This window comes from Bufo gargarizans, chromosome 2 (genome assembly GCF_014858855.1).
Source record: "Bufo gargarizans isolate SCDJY-AF-19 chromosome 2, ASM1485885v1, whole genome shotgun sequence".
NCBI lineage: Eukaryota > Metazoa > Chordata > Amphibia > Anura > Bufonidae > Bufo > Bufo gargarizans.
The window spans coordinates 47,779,204-47,785,203 of record NC_058081.1 but is presented as its reverse complement, the minus strand read 5'-3'; positions in this window follow the sequence as shown (position 1 = coordinate 47,785,203).

Genomic DNA, 6,000 nt, shown 5'->3' with positions numbered 1-6,000 from the left:
CCTATGTACAAGGATATAACTACTATAATACTGCTCCTATGTACAAGAATATAACTACTATAATACTGCTCCTATGTACAAGATTATAAGTACTGTAGCAGTACACAGTATGTAGAATAACATGCAAAGAATGCAGATATTAGGATACCTACCTTGAGGGGCTGGCACTGGACATAGATATCATGTACATTTGAACCTCCAGATCTTCCCTGTGCCATAAGTATTTATCACGTTCTAGAAGTCCTTAAAGGAGCACAAAGTATCTATCCAAAGCATTGGTGGTTCAGTGGTAGAATTCTCAGGCTTTTATACTATTGAGCATAAAAAAGTTTACCTACATCAAGACTACTTGGATCTTGTGTTCTTTTTGCCATTTGCTATTTTTTAATCAGGAATTCACTTATGTAACTTGTCAAACAGTGCAAAGCCTAACTCGTATGAGCGCTCTGTCCTGTAACTGGAGGACGGTTTCCCAGGCGGCTGTTGTAATATTCATCAGACTGCAGAACTAGGATTTGGATTATTTCAGATCTGAACTTTTGGGTTTATACGGAACTTTGATGAATCAGAGAATTAGGCTGAAAGCAGTTAGTTCTCCATTGCTCAGAATAGAGGATTTTGTCAATTTGGAGACCATCAATCATAGACCATTCATAGGAAACTAAGTGTACTGTTCCATCACTACCAAAATAACAGTTTTCAGTTATTAAAATGTCCATGTAGCAAAAACCCACTGTGACATTTAGTCTACTAGACGTCACCTTGTGTCACACAGTCCATCACTGGCTGTACTTACTTTCTTGGTTTTTGTAGGTCAGTATATAAAACATCAGTAGGACTCCAAGAACATAAGATGACCATACGCAATGAGTTCTCCCTCAAGGGAGCTGTGATCATGGTCCTCACTGTGGCTAACGCTGCTCCTCGAGCACTCTGCCAGGCAGCGCATGCAGAATGGAGGGGTGCAAACCGTCTGTCCTTCTTTCCCACCAGGCATACCTTGGATTTTGGGGCTTCCTGCTTGGTAGTGACTGTGGGGGCCTTGATGATAAACACGTAGCAGGGTGCAAGGCAGGAGGACAGGTACAGGGCTGGTGGATGGTGGAGTCAATGAAGAGGCTATAGCAAACAACAGTCTCATTACTTCGAGATAATAGGTGGCACAGTGTGAATATAAGTAGTAGGCACAGTTCTCAAGTATATCACACAGTAGCCGTTTCCTAAAAGGCTGTGTATAAGGGGTAGGTATGCAATGCAATACTCCCAATTGACCATAGGAGTGTAAGTCCTTTCTCCAAATATCTGCACTGCCCAACTGTGGGGTGCAGTCCTAGAATGGATGGCCAGTCCGTCTCAAAAATGTGGTGGGCATCAGAAGCAACATAACTCAAACCAAATGCAGTAAAGTCCAAACCCATAAATGTGCGTTACTTTTACTGTCTTAGTCCATGTACAATGCATTTTAACTGGTCCTCAACCATCTGTAGAAAATCCAGTGCTTCTCTCCCCAAGAGGTTCTTTTTTAGCCCAGTTGCTTTTCTGGCAGCTTTAAATCACACAGGGCTGGTGTCTCCATGGATAACTTCAGCTTCAATACTGGCTTGTTCACCAGAAGACTCACTAACCAGGGGGGCAGGACCAGCTCACTATGGCTGCCAGTTGACTATTACCTTCCCATATACAGTCTTTTTAGATCTTAAAGTGCATAACTAGTTAACTACATTAATCATTTGTACCACTGAAAGTGCATAGTCAGCATACAATAACTCTCTTAGCAATCAACCATACTAGATTAGAGCATTTTTTTATTTAGCAGTGAACCAGTGGGTCACTGCACATACATGAAGCAGTCATTCTGAGATGTAACTGATAATATATTCTTGTACAGATAATCTATGGGTCTATTACGCTATAGCTGATTGTAAAGTGCACTGGAATATAAATAAAGATTATTATTATTATTACATGTCATAGATTGTTTGAAGGCTAAACGTTTAGTCAGGTTATCTCATTTGTAATGCTCCACCAAAAACTCTACTTTGCAGCATATTGCTTGGTTTCCGATGATTGCCATGTTAGTCCGTCCATGTAAAAGGGTCTTAAGCGTCAAAAGATGCCAGGGGGTCGAATAATCTACTCCAGCACTGAGGGTTCTTCCACGGGACCTCATCAATTACATGAAAATGGTGGCCATGTGGAACTACTTTTACACCAACACAGAGGTAGAGACTCCCTAAGGTTTTATGGACCCACTAGCAGGAATTGACCAAAAACATTGAGTTTTGGTGACATTTCCTTCAGAAATTTCTAACTGTTCTATCATAAAAAGTAAGACATCCATTGAAGCTTCATACTGTACTATGTTCATACCTCTCTTATTTGACAAGTATTCAATTTAATACCTGTTGATGGTTTCTTTTGGTTGAAACTGTGTCTACATTTTTGGTATGAGCAGAATGGGGATCCCTAGTGTTAAGGACTCTGAAGAAGTTCCTGTAGGACATTGTACTTTCCATAAATTATGGTGGATTTAGACACCCAGATAATCGGGCAGATAGTTTGTTCCTGTGAATGCTCGTTCACGACAATCTGCCAGTCTAAAAGTGCCCCAGATCACCAAATGAACGAGCTAGATGCTCGTCCATCAGGTGATCCTGTCGTTTGTGTAGGCACCTACATTATCATTTCTCTGCAGCAGATCGTGCGGTCTAAACAATGCAACTGTATGAGGATGAGCGATCGCAGTAGCGATCCTTCATTCTCATACTGTGGAGGTGATCGCTACATGTAAGTGCAGCAGTCACCTCCACTGAATGAGCAGCTGACACTCGAGAAGGAACTCTTCCTTTCCCAAAAATCTGCTGCTGCTTGGCTTGTGTAAATGTGTCTTTAGATAAAGGAGATCCTATCAGCTAACCTTGTAGCCCAATAGTCATGTCCCAAAACTTCCTTCTTTGTCCTCAAGTTTCCTGCCCTTCGTATCCTTGTGTTGTCCCATAAACATCTTAGAATGAGGAGATTATTCTCTGATTCTCTGCATGATGTGTATGCAATACATACAGAGCTCATCTACATAGTAATAGAACATTCAGTGGATGTTTTGAGTACATAGACTGAGCAGGAAGGACTATTAAAAAGTCACACATATAAAGAGGTGAAAATCTTACTGTAAATTGATGGAATTATTTAATTTGTGGAATTCTGTAGGTGATGGGCTCATTGTATCTATCACTTGCCAGGAAACTGAAAGAAATCTTGAGCAAGCATCATTATTTGGAAGTAATGTCCAGGGTCTATAAATAGCTGTGTCATCAGGACCCAGAGTCACCTTCTGTCGTCTCAGCCTAGGGTTGCTTGGGTCCAGCAGAAGAAATCATTGTGAAGACCACCCTCAATAAAGTCTAATAGTTTATTTGGGTAATGAACCCAAAAAAGAAGGACCCTAGTGGTAACTGATCACCCCCAAATTGGATTGTCTTCTGCTGAACCTATGCGGCAATTATCATGTCTGGGCCCACTGAAGGATTTTCTGGTACTGGGCAAGTCTGATTCTTTCCTTCTTTGATTTCTCACTCATTGATACCACAGTTAGTTTCAGGATATTATTATGTAGATACTCAGGGAATCAGCATTTCAATTCAAGTCTCAAGCAAGAGTTACATTAAAATGGTTAATCGTCAACATTGCCTGTGGCTCAGTGAATGGAACCTGCCCCCGACCATTGTCTCTATAGTGATTTAGTTTATTCTGTTCTTGTTTTCCCTCAAACTGGGAAATCTCTTGGCTTAATTGTTTTTTTTTATTTGACCACAAACTCAATGGACACAAGACGCAATATTAATATTGAATATTTTGCATACAGAGAAATTAAGCTTATATGCCAATGAGTTGAGAAGACATCCAGTGAGGTATGTCTAAGGAAACCTCTTACATTACAATATACAGCCTATAATTTATAGTGATATTTGGGTAGAACCCATTAATTGGCTTCTGGTAGACCTCTGAAGTACATTGTGACATCAAAGTGTTAGAGAAACCAAAAGGGAGGACTCTTGGAGATCAAGAAGTGTGTCTTTCCCAAGAACACACTTCACATCACAATAGAGGTGACACTATCTCCATAATTTGAGTTTCGTTGGTATTTTTACACTAAGCTGTGGGAAATTCTCAACACCCAGACACAGGGAATTCTCACTCCAGATGAAATGTATTAATTGATTGATTTTCACACCATAACTGTTCTAAATGGATAAAAACTACATTTGCTTTAACTTTTTTTTAGGTAATATTGAAACATTTCTTTAAAGGACATGCTCTTTCAAAGAACTGGTCTTGAATTTTTGACATTAAAGGCTTGAAAGTTGCAGGTTCTTTTCATTGTAGTGGAAACCTAATTTGGTTTTAATTTCATATATCAACAAGGAATTTGGGGTGGTTGTTCATCTTCTATGAATGTGAGGTCTAACATCTCTCATTGCTTTGCTATATATGTATGCATATTATGGATGGTCCTTCAAGGTGCATTCAAATAAAGATTATAACACAAGGACCATCTTCTTGAGCCTGGTCTCTTTTGATGTCCCTTTAGAGATGTTACCTCTCCTTTTGCTTTTGTGACACTTGGATGTATGGAGAGGTGTTAGGGGAGGTGACAACATCACAGCTCATGGCTTCTGACATTTGTCCCTGACACACTCCCCAATTATCCATGGAAAATCCTGGGAAAAGTTGTGTAGACTTTTTATCATGTTATGTTAGAGTTTTCTGACCTTGTAGTCTGCATATAGTCAATATTAGGTTGGGTTTTAGTTTTGCACCTTCTGTAAATACATTTTAGTGTCCATATTACGGACTCAAGATCAGGATCCTGTGGTTGTGCTGTACTGATCTTAAAGGAGCTGGCCACTTTGAGTGTGATATTTCCAAATGTGTTGGAAATATTAATTGCAACAGCTTACCCATATATAGTGTTTTGAGGTTCTGTGCAATTTATTTCAACGGTAAAGTGATGCCCCCTTTGTATCTCCTTCCTCTGACAGAGCTCTGCTGCAGTCATACTATGGCCACTAATGGAAAGGCACATCATTACACACATCAGTCAGCAACCTCGAAAGATACATACTGCACATGGAACCTAGTGCATGCGCACGGTGTATCCCCATAGGTTACTGATTGACGTAACCATAAAGCCATGATGTGGCATAAGTTGGAGTCTGTTGTATGAATTTTCCATCCGGAAATACCGATGGTGATACCTCTGACCGTGGCCTCATATATGTGAAGAGTTGAATGAAATAAATGTGTTACAAATTTGCCAAATCCTTTGGTTTCATGGATCCGAATTTTGTGGAGTTAGTCCTACAGAAATTGCACAAAATGGGAGCCACTATTTTACAGCTAAAAAGACAGAGAAGACATCTTTCACCAGAAAGAGATCATTTTTAGAACATTTTTTGCCACCAATGTTTGTTTCCACCCTTCGTTTACCCATAGCCACATATGTTGGTGTCATTTTGCCATCACCAACAATGTCTTAGGTTAAAGAGCTTAAAAGGGGTTGACTACAGTCCTTGGAGACCCTAAAGTGTCATAAACTACTTTAGGGCAATTGAGTCTTTCTGACTAGTGATAAGCGAAAACTTCAGATTAATACTGTATGGATATCCATCTCATACAGTATTAGAATGTATGGGCTCCAATAAGCCGAAGTCAGTTAGTCACGCGTGACTTTCCTTAATAAAGTGGAAACCACTTTAAAACTCAGAAACCAAACTCGGCTTTGGTTCCAATTGGTAGCTCGGAACCAAAGCCGAGTTTGGTTCCAAGTTTTGAAGTGGTTTTTCACTTTACAAATCCACTATTTCAAAGAAGTAATGGGCAACTTCACGAATAACTGACTTCAGGTCATCGGAACCCATAAATTTTAATACTGTATGGAAACAGATCTCCGTACATTTTTAGGGCTAAAGCACACGAATGTGTTCTGGCCGTTCCGTGCAT